General features: G+C 44.1%; 1 long non-coding RNA gene and 1 pseudogene across 2 annotated transcripts in view; one reads left to right on the forward strand and one right to left on the reverse strand.

The window, feature by feature from the left end:
• Positions 1-12345: 12345 nt before the first annotated feature.
• Ckap2-ps3 (cytoskeleton-associated protein 2, pseudogene 3) lies at positions 12346-14627 on the forward strand (annotated as a pseudogene). Its single transcript, XR_015647452.1, has one exon. The product of XR_015647452.1 is annotated as a cytoskeleton-associated protein 2, pseudogene 3, transcript variant X2 (transcript).
• A 6900-nt stretch (positions 14628-21527) lies between these two features.
• Positions 21528-24609, reverse strand: part of LOC120099909 (uncharacterized) — a 43782-nt gene continuing 40700 nt past the window's right edge. The window contains exons 3-4 of the long non-coding RNA XR_015647454.1: positions 22621-22756; positions 21528-22150 (exon numbers count right to left, since the gene is read on the reverse strand). This is a non-coding gene — a long non-coding RNA (uncharacterized LOC120099909). The remainder of the gene's footprint in view (positions 22151-22620; positions 22757-24609) is intronic.

Below are 24609 nucleotides of genomic sequence, written 5' to 3' on the forward strand. Positions count from 1 at the left end.
GCTTTGAGAGGTAAGTCATAAGTACATGTTTTATTTAACATTAATCCAAGAACGAAATCTTCCTTGAGTTTTTTCCAAATAGTCACTTATAATTCTTTTAATCAAGGAAATCACACTAAATGACTAATATGTCTCAGTGATTCTAAATTACCTGTCCCAAAGAAAAAAGGAACATTAAAACCATGAACAATTGTGGCAAGACGCAATATAAAGGTTAGAAAGAACTCAGCTGTCACCAAAGACCCTGTGTTTGATTCCTGGGACATACATGGTAGAAGGAGAGAAGTGGCACTCTCATGTTGTCCTCTGACTTCCATCCATGCACTGTGGCACCTACGCACACACATGCACATGCACACATGCACACACACACACACACACACATGCACACATGCATACTCATGCACACAAATATACACATCATACACACACCACACCCACATGCGCGTGTGCGCGCGCACACACACACATACACACACCATAAATAAATGTAAGATGCCATACCAGGATTATTGGACCAGACATACAGACACATTGCATCTCACCCCCATCTTCCAAGGACTCCTTCTAAGGATATGGAAAGAGGTTGGGCATTTTAATAGTTTTCAAGAAGAAAAGAGTTGAAAGAAACTCTTTTCAGGTAGCTCACGTAGCTACATTATTATTTTCCAAGCCAGGCCCTACAAAGACTGAAAAGGAACCCTACAAATATCAACACCAAGGTAACAAATGTAAACTAGAGGTGTCTTGAGCATAACAGGATGTGGTCACTCCAGCCTGAAGGATGTGCTCAAGTCTGTTTCTCAGCAATTATGTGGGACCAAGCTTCAATCAAAGTTGCTAATTTAAGGTCATGCACTGTAGTGATTAATATTGTCAACTTGGCAATCTGAATCACCTAGGGTCTAGAGGTCAACCTCTGTAACGCAGAACTGGGGAGCAGAGACAGGCACATCACCCCGAGGCTTGATGGCCAGTCTATCTGAGACAGTAAGTTCCATGTGCAGTGAGAGACCCTGTCTGAAAATCAAGGTAGAGAAGAGATTTAAGAACATATCTTAACATCATCCTTTGGTCTCCACACATGTTTGCAGAGGTAAGAGCACCTGAACACACACCACACGTGTGATGTTACAAATAAATAATCTGGGAGAACTGTGAGGGAGTTTCTCAACTAGATTGAGAAGACGCACCCTGAATGTGGGCAGTGCTATCTTGCAAGCTGGACTTCCGTGCTGAATAATATAGAGAAAGCAAGATGAATATGAGCACTTATCGCTCTCTGCTTCCTGACTGTGGACACTATGTGACCAACTCCTTCTTGTTCCTGCCTCCATCTTCCCTACCATAATACACTGTGTGGCGGTTTGAATATGCTTGGCCCACGGAGTGGCACTATTAGGAGGTGTGGCCTTGTTGGAGGAAGGGTGTCACCGTGGCCATGGACTTTAAGACCCTCATCCTATCTGCCTGGAAGTCAGTCTTCTCCTGTTTGCCTTCAGAACAAAATGTAGAACCTTCAGCTCCTTCTCCAGTGCCATCCCTGCCTGCACACTGCCATGCTCCTGCCTTGATGATAATGGACTGAACCTCAGAACCTGTAAGCCAGCCCCAATGAAATCCTTCTCTTTTATAAGAGTTGCCTTGGTCACGGTGTCTCTTTACAGCAATGGAAACCCTAAGATACACCGTATCTTTGAACTGTGTGCCAAAATAAAATTTTCTGTCCTTAAGTTGTTTTTGTCACAGCAACAAGAAAAACAATAAATACAGTTACCGTCTACATCTCAAGCTGAGAAGAAACAATAGGAAAAAATAGATTATATTATGTAAGCTTGGTTTAGGTTACAGAAGAATCATCTGGGTTTGCTTAAGCCAATAAAAGGACAGTCTTTGGTTCACATAACCAAGGGGTGACCTGAACTATGGAATGTAGAAGATAAGAAATATTAAGACCATCAGTACTACATCACCTGTGTAAACTAATGACATGACTACTGCGTGGTATGGTTAATGGAAAGGCTTTTATTATAGGTCTGAAAAAGAGAAGAGCCAGAGGCATTTGGAAGAGTCTAGAGTGGGGGGTTGGGTGGGGGGGAAGTAGACTGAATATGGCCAGAAGACTAGACATGGCCCGGGCTATCTGTGAGAGAAAGGAGATAGCAGGGAAGAGAGAGCAAAGAAAACATGGTGAAAGAAACGGGAATTGTGGGGGAGAGGATGACAGAGAGTATTGAGAATAGCAGAGTTATAAGGAGAGGGAGTACCTGCTGCTGTGGGGAGTTGGAAAGGGCTAGGATGCTTGGATGACTCTGAAATGTGTCTCAGGTACTTGTGTTACTGAGGGAGTCTGGAGGCCAGCATGTACCTTGATGTGTCCTTCTGGCAGGGGTAAGGAGGATGACTGCTTTTGGCAGGTGGGAGCCAGCTTCATATGGTCCTGAGGAATGCTGGTTTTGCTCTAACCATCAAAATTCCTCCTATAAGCCAGATTTAGTTCATTTCTGGGTATTTGGACTGCCTTTGGGGCTTGGGGAACTGGAATTTCCTTTAGACCTGTTGACTCTGTTTCTATATCCTCATTGCCTTAACATAATTTTCTTTCAAGAATTGATCAATGCTCCCAGAAGTTATAGACTCCTGCCTTTTGCGCATATCACCCAAGAAAAACTTCCTCCCCCAACAGCTACCTGGCAACCACAGCTACCTGGCAACAGCCAGGTATGCTCCACCCCACAGTTGCCTGGCAACAGCCACCTGTGCCTGACACTATATAAGGGGCTGCTTGCCCCTCCTCTTTCTCTTTGTTCTTCTCTTCCCTGCTCTTGCCCTCTTCCCCGTTCCTTCTCTCCCCATCCCCTCCCTTCCTTCCACGTGCCCATGGCCAGCCTCCTTTACTTATCCCCCTCTTCTCTCATTAAACCTCTCCACATGGAGCCATGTTGGTTTGGTGTGTTCTGTCCGGGTGCAGGCTGAGATTTACCCCTTAACAAGCTCCAGTTCAGAAAATCACAGGGCACTGATTTAATTGTCATGAGTGTTGTCTCATGCCTACTCCTAACCCACTATTCTGGCTACAGTAAGCACAGTCTGTACACTCTAAAGCCACGGCGGGGTAGGGAATAGATGGGTTGTTCCTGGGAGATGGGATAGGTACTGGATGAATAGAGCAGTGTTTCTCACTATTTGGGGCTTTGAAAAGATCTGTTTCTCTTATGTATGAGCCATTCATCTGGATCCACAGTCCCAAAGACCCTTCCACCCAAGCTTTCTTGCTTGGCTATCTGTGCTAGCCAAGGACACAGATGATCATGCACCATGCTCTGCTCTGAGTAGCAAACTCACAAAGTAAGTAGTAAATTCCCCAGCTAGACAAGCAGTCAGAGACTAATCTACTGGCTATGTAAGTAAACAATAATTTCTACACATAGACTCAGGATTAGAGAATTCGAGGTTGTAGACAGCTTGTAAATGAGAGGAGGGAAGGAGGGGCAGAGGGGGAGAGGGAGAGGGAGAGAGAGACACTTTAGATTATCAGTATTCCACTCAGTATGGTGTAAATAATAATAATAATAATAATAATAATAATAATAATAAATGTAACTGAATCTCCAAGCTCTGTAGGGCGGGAGGTAGGGCCTTTGGAAGGTGACTGAGACCAGAGGAGCCTACCGAGTTATAGCTGTACATAGAACTGGTCTCGGCTTTTTAGGAAGAGGAAGAGAGGCCCAACTGAGATACAGAATGGGGTACATACTAGGGAAACCCTTACCAGGTAGGTTTCAGCAGCATTCTCTGGGCTTCCCAGCCTCTTGAACTGTAAGAAATACTTTTTTAAAAAATAAATTATCCAGTACCAGTAATGCGGTCATAGCAACAAAAAAACGGGCATCACTTTTTAACTAAAAGGATGAACACCTTTCTTATATTCAATATCTTTGGATATTGAGAGGATTCATTTAGATAAAAAGAATGAAAGGGTTTATCTCCTAGTCTGCCACACGACACATGGAGAACTTACAGGAATAATCAAGGAAAGGTCTAGAATATCTGCCTAGAAAAGTACTCGGATGAAAGGAATGTTCTATTTCCCAAGAAGCTGGAGTTAGAGGGGCCTCCCACAAGCTGACTGACTGCTCTTCGTCCATTGTGAAACTGGTTTAGTGCCTTGCCTCTTCTGTTTACACCTCTGTGGCAGTTCAGTTTGCACCACTTCCCCGACACAGACAGCGTTGTTCAATCAGTTATTGTTTGAAGTGTGTGAATTATACCTTAACTCATGACCTAGGGTCACCTCCGTGAGCTCAGTTCTCCAAATCCAAATGACACTAATGCTATCTCTTCCACAGGATTTTATAAGAATGGGGTGGGGTAGGGAGGTTGGGGGCTGTGAAGGTAGCCTTTGTACACCTGGCACACAGCTGTCCTCACTGGTACCCCCCTGCCCCATATCAGTCCCAACCAGAGCATGGAGTCTATTAGAAAACTATTCACCATTGACATGAAACCCTGAAATGGCACGAGAAGCTAAACTTACTTTTCAGTAAGTCCAGCATGGGACACTTCTGGTGGAATCAGGTATGTTCCCCAAACCACAACACTCCACACTTCCGATTTTAATATGCGGCCAACGGGAGGTTTTTTGTTGTTGCTGCTGGTTGGGTTTTGTCTTGTTTTCGCCTTGGATGACACCAGCTGATGAACTAAATTCACCAAACCTTGGTGCTGCTTCTAATGTGTTTTCAAGTTCCCCTCAGCAGGAGGTGGGGAGGCTGCAGTTTGTTTTCTGGTTTGGAAGTGAAGTTTTAACTTGCTCTGTTTTTTTGGCTTGCTTGGAGACCAGTGTCTACACTGTCATTTTCTCTGTTCAACCCCTTCCATGTCTTTCCTTTGTCTGCAGATGAATCCCGGGGTACCTGAGGCTCAACCTCCTCAGGTTTTGGCAGTGAACCCTGAGTTTAGACAGGTCAGGATGAGTATCCTGAAGATTTTGGGGTGACAGCAGCCTCAGGTGTGTCAGGTCAGTCCTTTACTGTTTTACTGCATTGGAAACAGCCCTCTGTGGGTGAGTGCGGATCCATGCATTCTTTACCAACAGCTTGTGTCTGCCTCTTTAGAAAGAGCAGGGTTTGTCTGCACCTGAGTTAAATACCCTCAGGAGAAACTGGGAAAAAGGGGGGAAGAGAAGTAGGGCAAAGCCAAGGGGATGACAGAAAGTCAAGGAGAGACAGATGACACTCTGAGAATTTGTCTTACTTATCTGCAGAAAGCTGATGTCTGTTAGGTCTCAAACCAGGACAAATGGCTAAGGTGCTTATTAACATATCAAAGTTGATATTGGTTCTCCCAGAATCCCTCAGTCCCTACCTGTTGCTGGGACCTCCTAGCTGGCATACCCTGCCTCCTACCCTAAACCTTTCCAGAGCAGGAGTTGGGTTGCCTTTCCTCCAACTGCTTTTCCACATGTAACTCAGCCTCTTCTCTTGCTCTCCCTCCCCATCTCTCCTCACATGGCCCAGTTCTGTCAGGCTATATTTATTCTGAATTCCCCTAGATGCCTCTACATACATACATACATACATACACACACACACACACACACACACACACACACACACACACACACACACCCAAAAAACTAAAAACCTTAACCCTTTACTTAGAGCAGTCATGCCCTCAGGAGCAGAAGCTGATAGTGGCATTTGACAAACAGTAAAGGGACACAGGGATATCTGGGCAGAGCACTGGCTGTGCTGGAGACTCCAACACTCTTCATCGGAGAAGCATACATTTTTGTTTGTTTGTTTGTTTGTTTCTTGACACTCAAAAAGAAGGACTTACTTCATGATCCATCCAGTTTCTCCTAAGGCTATCACCCTTGGGGGGAGCTAAAATATCTCAGTGGCTTCCACTCATTGGTTCTACACAGTCAACCAACAGTCAACAAGCCCATTGCCTATTATCAGACTTCATCTGCCAGGAATGCACCAAAGGTGACTTGTCCTGTCTGCCGCTCAGCTAACAAAAGTCTCTTCACTTGATAAAGGCATAGTATAGAGTCAAGGATTGCTTCACTGGTTAGTGATTCCTTGGGTGTCAACCAGCTGATGAAGTCCCCTCGATGTGTAGACCCCCTTTCTCCATCTAGCTCAGAAGAGTTTGTGACCATCAAATATAGGTCTCTTATAACGACTCTGAGGACGGTTTTCTAATCTACAAGGTTGATGCTCCAGACTCCCAGTCGGGCTCCCAATTGACCCATGCTGCCTCCTAGTGACAGCTGCATTTTCTCAGTGTTCTGAAGTGACTGTCACCTCTTTACCATCCCCCCCCCCGCCCCCCGTCACCAGCAATAAAGGAAAAGTTCAACAATCTGACTCTATATCAGGATCTGGATCAATTGATTGATTGGTTGATTTTTCTCCTTCTGTTTCCTCTCAATACTGGGGGTTGAACTTAGGGAGTGTGCGAGTATGCAAGCGCTCCACCCGCTCTACCGTTGAGCTTTATCCCTAAGGTCACCGTTTTTATTCCCTCACATTTTACTTTTTTTTTTTTTTTTGCCCAAATTTCATGGACTTACCTGTAGCCCAGGCTGGCCTTGGACTTTCCATCCTTCTGCCTCAGCCTCCAAGTAACAGGAATCATCAGCCTGTGCTCCTCCTGCTCCTGGCCTCTCTACCAGTCTGTCTATCGTGCCCCATCTTGAGAAAGAGGGATCTGTCATTCCTCCTGGTTCGGCAGCTTTCCAAATGTTTTGGTAGCGAGATAGGCTGCCAGTCATCACAGCAGATGCATCCCACAAAACTGGAAGGCTCCAGCTTGCCTACCTTACAGAGATGTAATTTCTGTGACAAAGGGACCTCAAAGTGAAACCCTGGCCCCCCTACTTAGACCAATGACTTCATCCTCTGTCCTCAGTTTCTACTCTAAAACTGACATGTCAACTTTACCCTCAGCTCCTTCTACAAAAAGTCAATAAACACACTGTATCTAGATAAGGGCCCTGGTCCCTTTTTTTCTTCATTTTGATCCTTTTAAAAATTCTTACTCTGAAGCTAATTCTGTTCAGAAAGCAGTGTATAAAAAACTAACAAAACTCCTACTCCCCTCAGTGGAGTCCAGACAGCTCTCACTAATAGTTAACTATCAGTTTCTTTGGTTGGCTGTTTTTAGGGACAGGGTCTCAATATTTAGCCTCGACTGGTCCCTCCTGCCTTAGCCTTCCAAGTTTCTGGAATTACAAGTGGATACCACCATGTCTAGCAGGGTTCCTATTGTTTGTTTGTTGAGATGGACCTCATGATGCCACTCTAGCTGACTTGGAACTCACCATGTAGCCAGACTGACCCAAAATGTACAGAAATCCTCCTGTCTCTGCCTCCTGAATCCTGGGATTAAAGGCACGCACCACGATACCCGGCAAATAAAAGCTCTTAGCATTTTGCAAAGGACTGCTTACAACACATCTCTGTGAGTTTGTGGCCAGCCTGTTCTACAAAGCAAATTCAAAGCTACCGGGGGTCACATGGTAAGACATTGTCTCTAACAATTAACAACAAAAAGGCTGTGCATATATCACATATATTCCATTGCGCTTAGAAACACTGTGCTTCTTTTCTTCAAGTGAAACCAAGGTTACGTTTTAGCCACAGATCCAGTTGGCACAATTTAGAGCATGATTATACCATGGTAGGGACACGGCAACACAACTAGTGCCCTTCTTTTAAGGGGAAATCTATTTAGAATTTTTTTTAAATGTTGTGGGCTACTGGGCTGTGCAGAACACTTTGGCTTGGCAGTCAAAGAGCTGGGTTCCAGTCTTCTCCCTTCTGATAACTGTACAGATGAACTTGGGCAAGCCGCCTCTTCTCTCTTGGTTTAATTTTGTCATCCATAAATGGTGAGTGATAAACATATAGGGTTCGTTGTTCTAAAACCAGAAGACAAAAGCAGAGATCCCCACCTAGCGCCTAACACATACTAGAGACTCTCTAAGTATTCATTGTGTACATTTCCCCCTGTTCCTCATTTTGCTCATGTTTGTGGGACCTGAATTCATGAAGTACAACCAGAGGCTCTCCAAGCATGGCTCCCAGCTGAATAATGTCAGCATCACCCGGGGACTTGCTAGTAAAAGCCTTGGGCCCCACCCCAAACCCCAGGGCAAGTCCCAGGCTTCATCAAGTTATGATAACTACCTCCAAAACGCTCCCCATGAGTCCCCACTTCCTGGAATTCACACTCTTGTGTAGTCCTGCCCTGGGTGTACCATGATTGCCTGGCCTGCCCAGTAAGACACATGAGAAGTTGTGAATATCATTTCCAAGTGAGATTACAACATACAGCCTGGCTCCATCATGTTCTCATCAGCTTTGGTCACTGGCTTTGGGAAAGGCAGTCCCAGAGGTGCAGGCTGGGGTGGGGAATTCTAGAACTTTTGGCAGCTTTCTGGAGAGACCCATGAGGTAAGAAACAGAGCTCATACCCAGCTTGCATAGTTCACATGTTCTCCGTTCAAAACTGAGGCTGCAGTCAAGTTGTGTGACCGTGGGATCGTCCCATGTTTGACCCTGAATTAATTCTGTCATGGCACATTCAGAAGTCTTTCACTCCTGCCATATATTTTATTATCACCCACACTCATTTACACCACCCCAAGTGCTACATTAAGAATACGCGTATTGTTACATTAGGAGTAAGACACAGCATTGGGTTGTACCTCAAGCTTCAGAGAGACTGGCATCTATAGTCTTATGACGTCTGGATAGTCTCTTCTAGAAGGCTTTCTCACTAACAGTAATGCCTGCCTGCAATACCTCAGTTCAGATTTAAGGTAGTTGCACTGGGGAGGGGAGTGAGCTGGCTTAGCAGATAAGAACACAAACTACCAAGCCTGATGCCCTGAGTTCGATTCCTGGAACCTACTTGGTGGAAGGAGAGAACCGACTTCTAAGATGTCCTCTGGCCTTGACAGGTGCACTGTGGCAGGGGCTTGACCCCCAGTACACCTGGACACAAGCACACAAAAATAAATAGACATTTAAAAGACTTAGGCTATGAATTGTAGCGCTTTTACTGTACATACAAACTTTTCTGTTCTTATAGAAACATAATGGCTTAAGTATGCCAAAAAAAACTTTTAATTTCCCTAGCTTCATTTTTCAACACATATCAAGTAAGTATATCTTTAGATTATAGTGTGCTAAACTACTTGATTATAAAAATATCACGATTTGAGTTTCTGATTTGAGTTTAAAAATAATTCAAAAATCTAGAATGATTTTTGGCTTGGTATTAAGACAAGCTCCAGTAATGTCTGAAATTGGCTCTACATGCACTCCCCACATTTTGTACTATGTATTTATGTAAGAGATAGTTGATTATAAGATGTTCTATGTCCTGCAATATCAAATAGACCAGAACAGGAAAAGGGACGATTCCTGAGTGGTTGGTGTGCTCAGGGAAGCTCAACCTTCTTAATGAGAGGGAGGGACCAGAGCCATGGAAAACTGGCACCGAGCTCCCAGTAACAGACATTTTGAAGAGACAGAGGGGAAAAAGGAGTGGGGGGGGGGGAGAGGCAAAGTTTGAGTATAGTAGGAGGGAGGAGAGATAACAGGAATTCTCTCTTCCTGTCTCTCAAAGTGGGGCAAGACATCGTTTTTAAAAATCCCTGGGTTGAGGCAGTGGCTCTGTGGCTCCGAACCCTCCCTGGACTTGCACCCTCTGGGAATCTAGAATAAATACCACGGGACTATGTGCTGAAACCTGAACACTTCTAGACCACAGGGAAGCAACTGAATCAGAACTTTCCAGTATTCTGAGGAAGAAGCCTGACAGGAACCAGAGCCTGCAGGGGGAACAGAGAGAGACACGGGATGCACAGTAGCCAGGGTGACATCTGAAAGGACCACTAGGGACATGGCCAGCATTTGACATCCAAACACCAACAGATTGCAGAGAGGTGTCTAGCATCTGTAACCCGGAAGACAGCCAACTGAGTCCTCAGTGACTGGCATCTGGGAGCCTGAGAAGAAACTGTGAGTGAAGGTTGGAACTCCATTCAGACAGCGACCATCCAGCTCCCTCCTCTGCTCGCTTCCCCCTTCATTAATTCACACAGACAACTCAGTGGGCTGGCTTTATCCCAAGCTACTTCCCGGTTTTTATATTCTTTCTTTTTTTAATTTTAAAAATACTGTAAAGTACTTGCTTGCCTATTTGTGTGCTGGATTGTGTGTCCGAGTGTATGCACACGTATATTGTGGATGCACCAACCTGCGCTCATGTGCAGAGGCAAGAGGCGCAAGCTGAACAGTCTCTATTTCTTTGAGGCAGGAACTCTTCCCTGAACCTGTGTCTTGGAAAACTTTTAGACAAACTTATCAAAAACCAACTAAACAAACAAACCCAAATGAGCAAAATTAGAGATGAGAAAAGAGACATAACAGATACCAATGAAATTCAGAAAATCATTAGAACATACCTTATGTATTCCACTAAATTGGAAAAATAAAAAAAAGGATGATTATTGACCTATATGATTTACCAAAATTACACCAAAATGAGGAAAACAGTTTAAATATATTTATAATAAGTAATGAATTTAAAGTGGAATTTTGCTTTTGTCTGTTTTCTGACACAGAAGCTTACTCTGTGGCCCTGACTGGCCTGGAACTCACTTTGAAGATAAAGACTGGCCTTGAGTTTATAGAGATCTGCCTGCCTCTTCCTCCCGAGCGCTGTGACTAAAAGTGTGTGACACCAAGTCTAGCTGAAGCAATAATGCTTTTTAGGCCCCACAAATTAATAAGACAGTACAAGCTTAGGTAGATCCGCTGTCGAATCTTTAAGTTCTTTAAAGATGAACTAACACAAACGCTTCCTAAATTATCCAAAAGACAGACCAAGAAGGAGCACTCCAAACACTGTTTGTGAAGTCGGTGTTATCCTGACACCAAAGCCAGATAGTGACACGGCAAAGAAAAAACTAAACACAATTCTCCCCAACAAACTCGCCAAGACTCCCAATAAAACGATCTTTTTTCTTTTCTAAAAATCACTCATCTTACATAAAAAATACCACTTGTCACACACAGGTTGCCTTCGTCCCAGAGATCCAGGAATGGTTCAACACTTGCAAACCAATAAAGGCAATCTGTCACCTAAACTGACCCATGAAGGGAAATCACATGACCATTCGGGAGATGTAAAAAGGGCTTCTGACAATTGTCACCATCAGCTCATAGTAAAAGCCCGAAAGCTAAAACCAATGCTGCACAGCTAGGGAAAACCCAGACCATTTCCACTAAAACTGGGAGCAAGACAAGGGGCTCCACTCTCTCCACTGTTACTCAAGATATATTTAAAATCTTAGCTAGAGAAAAAAAAATAAGAGAAAGCAATAAAAGGAAAGAAAGGAAGAAGTTACTGTATCTTCATTTATAACTCATGATTCTTTGCAGAAGAGACCCTAAACACTCAACCAGAAAACTCTTAGCTCTGCTAAACACTTGCAACAAAGCAGACGATAGAAAACTTAGATGCAGAAATAGCAGCCTAAGGCTGGGTGGCTGCAGCTGGAGTGGCTGCAGCTCGGTGGCTGCAGTCGGGTGGTAGAACGCTGCCCAGCACTCACAAAGCCCTGGGTTCAGTCTCCAGCACTGAATAAAGCAGATACAGTGGCGTGCCTGTAATCCTGGCTCACAGGAAGTAAGGTTCTCAGGAAAATCAGAAGGTAATGGTCACACTCAGCTATACTGTGAATTTGCCTCCGCTATGGGTTACATGAGATGTTGTTTCAAACTATCATCTAAAAAAATCAGTGGCTTTCCCAAAGAGCAATAATAAAATATGTTGAAAGAGAAATTGGGGAAACATCCCACTCATAATTGACTAAACAAAAAGAAAAAGAAAACAAGCAAACCACCTTGTAACCAAAGTAATGAAATGCGTCTAGAATCTAAATTTTTAAACACCAAAGAAAGAAATTGAGGAAGACACTAGACAGTGGACAGATGTCCCATGCTCACTGATTGGAAGAATGACTATTGTTAAAATGATTATACTACCAAAAGCATCATACTAGTTCAATGCAATTCCCATAAAAATTCCAATGCCATTCAGATATGTGTGTATATGTATATGCCTAGCATAGAAATACCAAAGATCCTGAATAGCCAAAGCAACACTGAGCAAAAATTGCTCCTGGTGGTATCACCATACCTGATCAAAATATAGTAGCTCCATCGTAGCAAATACAGACCATAGAGCAATGAATGAACAGAGGATCCAAATGTAAACCCACACAAATGTAACCACCATTTTAAAAACAAAGATAGTCCCTTGGCCGGCCTGCGAGGAGTACCTTGCGGGTTCCTCGGGACCTGCAGCTGCCCCCGACCAAGAGAGACCAGCCGGCCTTCAGAGAACAAAGAAAAGAAAAACTCAAGGAATATCTGTTAATACGAAAAACAACGTTTCCATACAAACAAGAGAATCAGATATCCAGAGATCAGAAAATGGTGACATCTGAGGATCAGGTCCAAGAAGGGAAAAAAGTTGTGAAACTCAAAACAGAAGTGGCTGATAAAGAAAATATTGGAAGTATAGTTGAAAAAAACTGCGTTCCATTAAAGGCTGAAGAAGTAGCCAGCTCAGAAACGCACCACCCAAAGGGTGATGTGCAAGCCGTGCAGCTGTTATCCACCGGAGCGGATTTCCCAGGTCAGCCCGTGATGTTAGACCAGGCTTGTCACCATAAAGACAGTGCAGGGACGCAAGTGACGGCAGAGAAGCCGAAGCAAGACACTAACATGTCTAAAAAACGAGTGCTTGGCTATTATCACGGCCAGATTGTTCAGTCTAAGATCAATTCATTCAGAAAGCTTCCCAGTGTCAAAGACGAGAGTCTCGCAGCAACCAAGAAACTCCCCACTACTGTGTCTAAAGCCAGGAAGGCTCACATTGAGCCTGGGAAGGCCGTCAGTGTCAGAGCCTCAAATACAGCTGCTGCCACCAGGTCTGCAGACACTAACTCCGGGAGCGCCTTGTCCAAGAACACACTTGTGCGACCACCTATCCGAAGTCTCCACAGTAGAACCCAGGGCGGGACCCTCGGTGCTGTGAAGCAAGGCCTCGGCGGGACCCTTGACAGTGTTACAGTCAGAAAAGAGTCACTTGAAAAGGAGTCACATCGACCAGAACCGGTCATGTCTGTTGTCAAAACCAGTTCTTCTCAGGACACAAAAAGAGGCAAGGCCCCACCAAGAAGCATAGCATGTAAAGATGTAACCAGGACTAACTCATCTAATGCCAGGCTGACAGGAAAGTCCAGAGATCCTGACCAGCGCAGATACACGATCGCAGGAGCGGCTGTCCTTAGATCAGCTCAGCCCAAAGATACCACAGCAGACAGGAAAGCTCAGATGACCGACTGGAGAACTGGCAAAGGGAAGGGGCTAAAAAGGCCTCCTCATTCAGAGGTCACCCAGGCTGAGCCCAAGAGACAAAACGAAAACGCAGTTGGGTCCTTTTGGACCACCATGGCAGAAGAAGACGAGCAGAGATTATTCACTGAAAAAGTAAACAAAATGATTTCTGAGTGCCTGAACCTCATTAATAAGGGATGCCCAAAAGAAGAAATTTTAGCTACACTGAATGACCTGATTCATAATATTCCAGATGCCAAGAAACTTGTTAAATATTGGATATGTCTTGTACGTATTGAACCAATCACAAGTCCTATTGAAAATATTATTTCAATCTACGAGAAGGCCATTCTGGCAGGGGCTCAGCCTATTGAAGAGATGCGACATATAATCATAGATATTCTAACAACGAAGAATCAAGAAAAAGCCAATTTGGGAGAAAATATTGAGGAGGCTCATGCAACCAAGGAACATATCCAAGAAGTAGATGTTGAAACTAATCTCGGGTCAGGAAAACCAGAAGAGGAGAATGAACATCATAGAAAAGTTGAGGTTTACGAAGACAATCAGGACAGCGAAACAGAAGATCCAACCAATGATCTAACAACCCCAGACTCAAAAGCCGAGGCAGGTTGCCTGATTCGATATAATGTATCTTCTACACCACGCTTGCAAAGTATGAAAAAGACGCAACATGATAAAAATTCCACATTTAAAGAGCTAAAGTTTCTGACACCCGTGAGACGTTCGCGCCGCATTCAAGAGAAGACTTTACAACTGCCAGACATGTTAAAAGACCATGACCCTTCCATGTCTTCCCTGGAACAGTTGTCGGAGTTGGGAGGGGACGCTTTTGTTTGCCGCCCTAATGCAGCCCTGTGCCCTCTGTTCTGTGAGACCGACGTCGTGGAGGAGGAATAGCACTCCTGAGGCCTCAGCAGTTATGGTTGCCTTGTGTACAACTTTACAATAGGTCTGATGCTGTCTGCATGCCTAAGTATGATACAGGTGAACACCAATAGCCTGTTTATTGTGTTTTAAAAATATGTTAGCTATTTCACTTTACTATTTTCCGTAAAGAAGCGTAATCAGAAAACGTAGCCTATATAAATTTATATTTTTACATTGACTTTGTTCCTAATATGTTTATAATAAATATGTGTGTATAAATATGAAAAAAAACAAAGATAAAAAGATACAGTGGCTAAAAGGGTTTGCTCAGCCAGTGGAGTGGAGGAAAGTGGGTATGCATACATAGAAGAATAAAACTAGATTTTTTTTCTCCATCTTTATTAAATTGGGTATTTCTTATTTACATTTCAATTGTTATTCCTTTTCCTGGTTTCCAGGCCAACATCCCCCTAACCCCTCCCATTCCCCTTCTATATGGATGTTCCCCTCCCCATCCTGCTCCCATTACCGCCCTCCCCCCTCAACAATCCTGTTCACTGGAGGTTCATTCTTGGCAGGACCGAGGGCTCCCCTTTCCACTGGTGCTCTTACTAGGCTATTCATTGTTACCTATGCAATTGGGGCCCAGGGTCAGTCCATGTGTAGTCTTTGGGTAGTGGCTTAGTCCCTGGAAACTCTGGTTGGTTGGCATTGTTGTTCATATGGGGTCTCTAGCCCCTTCAAGCTCTTTCAATCCTTTCTCTGATTCCTTCAATGGGGGTCCCATTCTCAGTTCAGTGGTTTGCTGCTGGCATTCACCTATGTATTTGCTGTATTCTGGCTGTGTCTCTCAGGAGAGATCTACATCCGGTTTCTGTAAGCCTGCACTTCTTTGCTTCATCCATCTCATCTAGTTTGGTGGCTGTATATGTATGGGCCACATGTGGGGCAGGCTCTGAATGGGCGTTCCTTCAGCCTCTGTTCTAAACTTTGCCTCCCTATTCCCTCCCAAGGGTATTCTTGTTCCCCTTTTAAAGAAGGAGTGAAGCCTTCACATTTTGGTCATCCTTCTTGAGTTTCACATGTTCTGTGCATCTAGGGTAATTCGAGCATTTGGGCTAATATCCACTTATCAGTGAGTGCATACCATGTGTGTTTTTCTGTGATTGGGTTACCTCACTCAGGATGATATTTTCCAGTTCCATCCATTTGCCTATGAATTTCATAAAGTCATTGTTTTTGATAGCTGAGTAGTATTCCATTGTGTAGATGTACCACATTTTCTGTATCCGTTCCTCTGTTGAAGGTCATCTGGGTTCTTTCCAGCTTCTGGCTAATATAAATAAGGCTGCTATGAACATAGTGGAGCATGTGTCTTTGTTGTATGTTGGAGCATCTTTTGGGTATATGCCCAAGAGAGGTATAGCTGGGTCCTCAGGTAGTGCAATGCCCAATTTTCTGAGGAACCTCCAGACTGATTTCCAGATATTTCTCACCCTGTACCCCCCAAAAAATTACCTTCATTTGGGTCAAATACCTCAACAAAAAGCCTGAAACTCTAAGTCTGTTGGTGGGAAAATTAATGAAAACACCCCAAGATATAGGTGTAGTTAAATATTCCCAGACTAGGATGAATGGTACAAGCACCTCATCGATGCAACTAGAAATCATGGAGTGATAAGCTCCAAACAGCAAAAGAAACAGTTAAGAGCAAATTAAGAGACAGCCTCAAGAGTGGAAGCAAACATTATTCGACCATGTTTGATTTAACTGTGAAGTGTTCCCCATAGTCTCACATGTTTGTTGCAACACTTGGTCCCACTGTTTGCACGGTTATGGGAGGCAGAGCCTTTCCAGAGGAAATACGTCACTGCAGGGTGAGGCTTTGAGGTCTGGTGGCCCAGCCCCACTTCCTGTTCCTTTTTCCCTGTTTGCTGAGTGTGGCTGCAGTGCGATGAGACAGCCACCTGCTCCTACTACCAAGTCTTCCATGCCTGCTGCCGGGATGGACTGCATCGCTCTTGACTGTAAGCCAAAGTAAACCATTTCTCCCTTAAGGTGCTTATTGCGGGGGCATTTTATCACAGCAACAGAAAATAACTAAGACACTCCATCTAACAGAGGATTACTCTCCCAGATATGTAAGGAACAACAACAACCAAACACATAAACAGAAAAATCTGACAACTGAATCAACAATGGAGCAAATGAAGTTAACAGATGGTTCTCGAAAAGATTAAGAGCAATTAGCAGTATACGTTGAAGAAGGTTCGATCTCACTAGTCATCAGCTCATTACAAATCATATCATCACCATCACCATCATCATCACAATCACCATCACCATCATTAACATCACCATCACCACCATCACCATCATCACCATCACCATCATCACCATCACCATCACCATCACCATCACCACCATCACCATCACCACCATCACCATCACCATCACCATCACAAATCCTGGTCACAAAAAGGGACCCTTTTTACACTGATGGAGGGACTAGAAAGAAGTCCAGCCTCTAAAACCATCAGTATAGGGGTTCCTCACGAAACTAAAATGAGATCTACTATAAGATTCATCCATACCAACTGGTAGGATGTACCTGAAGTCTCCAAGTCAATATATCACAGAAATAGTTGCACAACCATGTTTATGGTGGCACTATTTACCATAGCTGAGTTAAGGAAACAGCCTAGGCACCCATCAACAGAGGAATGGATAAATAAAATGCACTCAGTATAAACACGATAGCTTGTCTTATCATCCATAAAGAATATTCTGTTGTTTACAGGATATGGAGGTAACTGGAGAACATCATATTAAACACAAGTCAATCTCAGACAAAAACGAGGTGCTTTCTATGTGTGACCCCTAGATTTTGGGCATACAGGAAATCATGTATGCATATATGACATTGAAAGTAGATATGAAACTAGCTAGGGGGACAAAGAGGACTAGCAGGATGGCATGAGTACAAAAGAAAGAGATCTGTGATCTATATTCAACATGTATCATATACCTGTGTATAAAAACACCATGTATAGAGCACTTTCTCAGTCATCTTTAAAATTTTCAAATTAATTGTATGTGTATGTGCATGTTAGTACAGTTCCTATGGAGGCCAGAAGAAGGGGTTGGATTCCTTAGACCTGGAGTTAAAGGTGTTTCTGAGCTGCTGGACATGGTCTTGGGAACCAAGAGCAGCAAGTTCAGCCATCTCTCTAGCCCAGTCCATTGACTCTCCGTACCTACAAGTTACACACCTACAAATGGATCCAGCCACGAACTAAAATAATTTATTAGAAAGATGTCACATATGTCCTGAACAGGCTGGCACTGCTACCTGCAAGTGACCTAGGGAATCATCCACGTACATAGTGTTACACTACAGTCTTAGAAAGAATCACAAGTTATTTAAAGTACCTGTAGGGTACATGCAAGTCCCATGACATTTTACATAGAGAACCTCACAGACTGTGAGCTTGAGTATAATTCGGGGGAGGGGAGCATCCTGGATCCCATCCCCCACAGGTGTCTGTATTGCTTGGTAGCCTTAAGGTGAGAATTCACAAAGCTTTGGCTTAGGAATCTGCTGTGCTGGGGGTGATTAGGGACCTCTAATGCCACGGGGAAATGAGTGAAGTCAAGAGGGCTACTGTGAGCCCGATTTCCACATGACACCTGTGCTGTCACATTCTTAACCTAAACTGAACCCCAACGAGAGTTAATGTGAACCCAGCTCCATTGGCAAGTTAGTTTATAGGCAGCTACAAGGTAAATGACAGATGTTGGAGTGATGCCATGTGTTTTAGAGGTTGACATCATAGAGACTAAACAGCTGGGCCTGGGGCACACTGTCCTTGGTACCCTCCCAGCATCCACCTTCCTTATGGAACAGCGAGTCCTGAGCCAGTATGTGCCAAAGTGTCCACAGGACAGGGAGTGCACAGGGTGGGTACTAGCTGGTACATCAGAAACAAAGGGTGATAGGCTTCCCGGAGAATGCAGACTGTCCTTTCCCTTCAAACGGTGACTTGGAGCTGGCACACTCCCCCTGCTGGTCTCCTCTTCTGGAAGCCCCAGCCCCAGAATACAGAATCCTTCTTGGATATCACAAACAAACCAAAACTATCCCCATGGGTGCAAATGACTCCCTTCCCTTCAGAAGCAATTACAGATTTAAATAAGTGATCACTCCAGAAAGCAGATAACTCACCCCATCTCGCACTTGCTGCCTGCCTCACTGCTTTGCCCTTGACGTGCCTTAGCTCTTCGCCACCACAACACTATTGTTTGGGAAAATATGCCCATCTGGTTCCATGACTGTTGAAACTTGCCTGTGACATGATGAGCCATTTGCGGGGGTGCCACCACTGAGGGAATTAGTCGCTATTAAAATCATGTTCAAACCAGGGCGTTGCCAAGGTGCCGACATCTGGGGAAGCTGCCCGGAGGCTTTTGGCTGTCTAACAAAGACTTGGGGATGGCAGGAGTTCTGTAGGACTTCTAAATCATGGATGGACAATTTGAGACCAGAAGTCGCCTGAAGACCATGCCAAACCTGTGGGTTTTTAAAAGCTTTTAATAAACACAGAGAGAGAGAGAGAGAGAGAGAGAGAGAGAGAGAGAGAGAGAGAGAGAGAGAGAGAGAGAGAGAGAGAGAGGAGAGGAGAGAGAGAGAGAGGAGAGAGAGAGAGAGAGAGAGAGAGAGAGAGAGAGAGAGAGAGAGAGATTTGACCTAATACGGGCAGAAAAGGGAGAGAAACTTTGAGACAGAGACAGGAGGAAGAGAAGAGAGGAGGTAAAGAAAAGCATGTGTCCTTGACCTTTTTTTTTCCCTTTCTCCCGTGCATAGCTGTTCATAAACAGCATTTAGCCTAAATAGCATTTAACATACAAAGTAGCATGTTCTCGCTTGTGACTAAAGTTGTAAATGTCCTAGAGTCAGATGAGTGGATGGCAGAGTGACGTATGTACCACATCCCTACACCAGACATGTCTACACTTTCATTTGAGTCAAGTCTGGATCGGCCTGGCAGAGGGGACCGGCTGGAGACAGGAGCAGCACTGTTTGCCGACAGCCCCAAGTTCCTCTGGCTTTCACTTGGGATGCCCCAGGACTCTGGTCCTCAGCAGCAGACCAGCGCTGCCAGGGGTTTCTGTCCCAGGCGCTAGGTAAGGTTCTCTGCCATTCCATTCTCCATCCCACCCAGTTCTGCATCTCCAGTTGGGAAAGGAGCTGTAAAGTTAAAGAGGGAGGGAGCGTGAGTTGGGGGTGGGCAGAAGCAGGTGGGGTGAGTTTGTTTAAAGTACTCCCTGGATTGGCCCCTAGACCACAGATGTCCACATGGTTCTTTCAGGATAATGAGGCTAGAAAGACTGTTCAGTGGTTAAGAGCACTAGTGACTCTTCTAGAGGACCCAGGTTCAATTTCCAGCACCCACATGGTGACTCAACTTCAATTACAGAGAATCTGATGCTCTTTTCTGGCCCCCTCAGGCATCTGACACATGCATGATACACAGATAAATGCAGGCAAAAACATCCATACGAATTAAATTTTGAAGAAATTTGAAAACCCATATAGGCATTTGTACACTTATGTGTCTGAATGTGTGTGGGTGTGTGCATGCGCACGAGTGTGAAGGCCAGAGAAAAGCTCTGGGGTCATCCTCTGGACACCATGCCCCTCCTTTAAGGCAGGGCCTCACACTATATCCAGACCAGACTGGCTGGCCAGGAAGGACCAGGAGTCCTCCTCTTTCTGCCTCCCCAGTTCTGGGATTACAAACATGACCCATCATGCCTGGATGTTGAACAGAGGTTTTGGGGACTGAACTCAGATCCTCCTGTGAGCCCCACAAGCATGTCCTGACTGAGCTCCTGAGCCCTATTCTTTTTCTTCTTTTGGGAACTAACTTGTTTCATTTTTTTTCAATTTTCCGAGAAACAAGGTCATCCAAAACCTTTGTTCAGCATGGATTATGGATTATGAATCCAGTTCTTGTTCAATAACTCCATCTGTCAGATGGGGAAAGGCAAAAGGAAATAGAACTGACTCTCTTCACGATGTGAGAAAGCAAAGCATTAACAAAAATGTATACAAACCTTCTGTGTATATGCACACGTGTGGGGGCGTGCATGCCACAGCACACAGGCAGGGGTCAGAGGTCACCTGCAGGAGCTAGTTTTCTCTTTCCACTGCATGCATCTCGGAGGTCAAGCTCAGGTCACCGGGTTCTGTGGCAGGCATGGGTGTCCACCGAGCCCTCTGGACAGCCAGCCCACAGACATTTTTTATGTCTACATTTCAAACGTCTCGCTGTTAAACAGCATCCCATTGTGGGATGTATGGCACATTCCTGGTTTTTAAAACTGATATGTAATCACTTGAAGCCTAGTCAAGGAGTTGCAAATGGCAGACACATAGCTCCCACCACAGCTTTTAAGGAGATGTATCTGTATGTCTACGTTAGGGAGTCGAACAGTTGACACTTGCTTTTGATTCCGAAAGTTAGGTTTCGCTCTCACACAGTATTTTGACTTGATGTATCGTCTTAATCTCTTTACACATTACTCAATATTTTTTTTCACAGCCGAACTAAGTCTGTAAATGGAAGACTTTTATTTATTTTTATTTCCCGTGAAGTAAGCATTAAGCTTTTATCAAACAACATTTAGACAAAAGCAAACGAAAGGGAGTCTAAGATAAACTTTTGGAAAAACAAAATATCTCGTCTTTGTGTTCACAGAGTGTTATAGAACCTTTGCTGGGTTGGGGTGACAAGAACATGACCTTTATTCCCTTTCTGGTCTCTGTAAGATCAGAAGCTGTCAGAAAGAAATTGGGGCTGAACATTGAACAACCTGATTCTCTTTATGAACACAAATTAAGTGTTATATTTGTGAAAAAAGGTTAATGGCGGTTAGGGAATGTGGCCCGTTGCTAGAATGCTTGCCTGGGGTCTAGTCCCCAATGTGGTATAAAATCGGGTATAGTGGTGACTACCTGTGATTCCAGTGCTGGGAAGGTAGAGAGGCAGGAGGATCAAAAGTTGAAGGTGAACCTTGGCTACGAGTTTGAGGCCACCCTGTGGCAAAAGCAAAAGAGTTCATGTTTTGGAACTTGCTGAAATTTGTCACCTGTTTTTTGAAAATACAAACTATACAAATGAGGCATGGATCAGACTAAGTGAATGAGCATATTTTTAAATGTATTTATTTATTTTTACACTCCAGATTTTATTCCCCTCCTGGTCTACCACCTGAGGGTTCCATATCCCATACCTCCTCCCCCCTCTTCCCTCTCCCCTCCCCATCTCCACAAGGATGTCCCTACTCCACCCACCCCACCAGACCTCTAAACTTCCTGGGACCTCCAGTCTCTTGAGGGTTAGGCTCATCTTCTCTGACTGAACCTGGGAGTCCTCTGCTGTGTATGTGTTGGGGGCCTCATCTCAGCTGATATATGCTGCCTGGTTGGTGATCCAGTGTCTAGGAGATCTCAGGGGTCCAGGTTAATTGAGACTGCTGGTCCTCCTACAGTGTTGCCCTCCTTAGTTTCTTCCAGTTTTTCCCTAATTCAACCACAGGGGTCAGCAGCTTCTGTTCATTGGTTGGGTACACACATTTGCATCTGACTCAGCTGCTTGCCAGGTCTTTTGGAGAGCAGTCATGGTAGGTCCCTTTTTGTGAACACCCCAGAGCTTCAGTAATGGTGTCAGGTCTTGGGGCCTCTTCTTGAGCTGGAACCCACTTTGAGCCTGTCGCTGGACCTTCTTTTCCTCGGGCTCTTCTCCATTTCCATCTCTGCATTTCTTTCAGACAGGAAGAATTATGGGTCAGAACTTTGGCTGTGGGATACCAACCCTATCCCTCACTTGATGTCTTTATGCTGGAAGTGGGTTCAATAAGTTCCCTCTTCCCACTCTAGGGTCTTTCATCTAGGGTCCCCACCCCTTTGAGTCCTGAGAGTCTCACTTCCCAGGGTTCTGGTACATTCTAGAGGGTCCTCTCAACCTGCTTCCTCCAGAGGTCACCTGTTCCATTCTTTGTGCGATCATGTTCCCCTCTCCCCAATCCCCATCCCCTTTCCTTCCCCTGTCCCTCCCTCCCCCTTGTGGTTGCTTTCTTCTCCCTCCCAAGTGGAACTGAGGCGTCCTCACTTGGGCCCTTCCGCTTGTTGACCTTTTTGAGTTCTGTGGACTATCTTTGTTTTTGGGGTTTTTTGGCTGATATCCACTGATTAGTGAGAACATACCACGCATGTCTTTTGGGTCTGAGTTACCTCACTCAGGATGACATTTTCTAGTTCCATCCATTTGCCTGCAAAACTCAGGATGTCCTCGTTCTTAATAGCTGAGTAGTATTCTGTTGTGTAAGTGAATCACATTTTCTGTATCCATTCTTCTGTCGTGGGACATCTGGGTCAAATTAAATGGAGAGATACTTGAAGAAATCCCACTAAAATCTGGGACAAGACAAGGATGTCTACTCTCCCCATATCTATTCAATGTAGTATTCAAAGTGCTAGCGAGAACAATAAGACAACAAAAAGAGATCAAGGGGATACAAATTGGCAAAGAAGAATTAAAGGTATCATCATTTGCAGATGATATGATAGTATACATAAGTGAGCCCAAAAATTCTACCAGAGAACTTCTCCAGCTGATAAACAACTTCAGCCAAGTGGCCAGATTTAAAATTAACTCAAATAAATCAGTAGCCTTCCTTTATATAAATGATAAACAGGCTGAGAAAGAAATTAGGGAAACAATTCCCTTCACAGTAGCCACAGATAATATAAAATATTTTGGGGTAACTCTAACCATACAAGTGAAAGACCTTTATGATAAGAACTTCAAGTCTCTCAAGAAAGAAATCAAAGAAGATCTCAGAAAATGGATCTCCCATGCTCATGGATTAGCAGAATTAATATAGTAAAAATGACCATCCTACCAAAGGCAATCTACAGATTCAATGCAATCCCCACCAAAATCCCAACATAATTCTTCAAAGACATGGAAAGAGCAATTCTCAAATTCATCTGGAAAGGCAAAAAAAAAAAAAAAACAATAATAGCGAAAACAATTCTAAACAATAAAAGAATGGCTGAGGGAATCACCATCCCTGACCTCAAGCTCTACTACAGAGCAATAGTGATAAAAAATATGTGGTATTGGCACAGAGACAGACATGTTGATCAATGAAATAGAATTGAAGACCCAGAAATAAAAACACATACTTATGCACACTTTATCTTTGACAAAGAAGCCAAAAATATACAATGGAAAAAGGAAAGCATCTTCAATGGTGTTGGTCTAACTGTCTGTATGTAGAAAAATGAAAATAGACCCATATTTGTCACCATGCACAAAGCTCAAGTCCAAGTGGATCAAGGACCTCAACATAAAACCAGATACAATGAATCTAATAGAAGAGAAAGTGGGGAAGAGCCTGGAACTCATTGGCACAGGCAGAAATTTCCTAAACAGAACTCCAATGGCTCACACTCTAAGATCAAGAATTGATAAATGGGACCTCATGAAACTTGGAAAGCTTCTGTAAGGAAAAGGACATAGTCAATAAGACAAATTGGCAACCTACAGATTTGGAAAAAAAACTTCACTAACCCCACATCCGATAGAGGGTTAATATCCAAAATATATAAAGAACTCAAGAAGCTAACCACCAAAAAAACAAACAACCCAATCAAAAAATGGGGTATCAGTGAACGTGATTGTTGGGGGGAGGGCAGTTATGGGGGGAGGATGGGGAGGGGAACACCCATATAGAAGGGGAGGGGTTAGGGGGATGTTGGCCCGGAAACTGGGAAAGGGAATAACATTCGAAATGTAAATAAGAAATACTCAAGTTAATAAAAAAAAAATGGGGTATAGAACTAAACTGAGAATTCACAATGGAGGAATCTCGAATGGCTGAGAAACACCTAAAGAATGTTCAAAGTCCTTAGTGGTCAGAGAAATGCAAATCAGAACGACCCTGGGATTCCACCTTATACCGGTCAGAATGGCTAAGATCAAAACCTCAGGTGACAACACACGTTGGCAAGGATGTGGAGAAAGCAGAACACTCCTCCATTGCTGGTGGGACTGCAAACTGGTACAACCATTCTGGAAATCAATTTGGGGGTTCTTCAGAAAATTGGAAATAGACCTACCTAAAGATTCAGAAATTCCACTCGGGAATATACCCCAAAGATGCCCCACCATGCCACAGGGGCACATGTTCCACTATGTTCATAGCGGCCTTATTT

This window comes from Rattus norvegicus, chromosome 1, assembly GCF_021556685.1.
Source record: "Rattus norvegicus strain SHRSP/BbbUtx chromosome 1, alternate assembly SHRSP_T2T, whole genome shotgun sequence".
Lineage (NCBI taxonomy): Eukaryota > Metazoa > Chordata > Mammalia > Rodentia > Muridae > Rattus > Rattus norvegicus.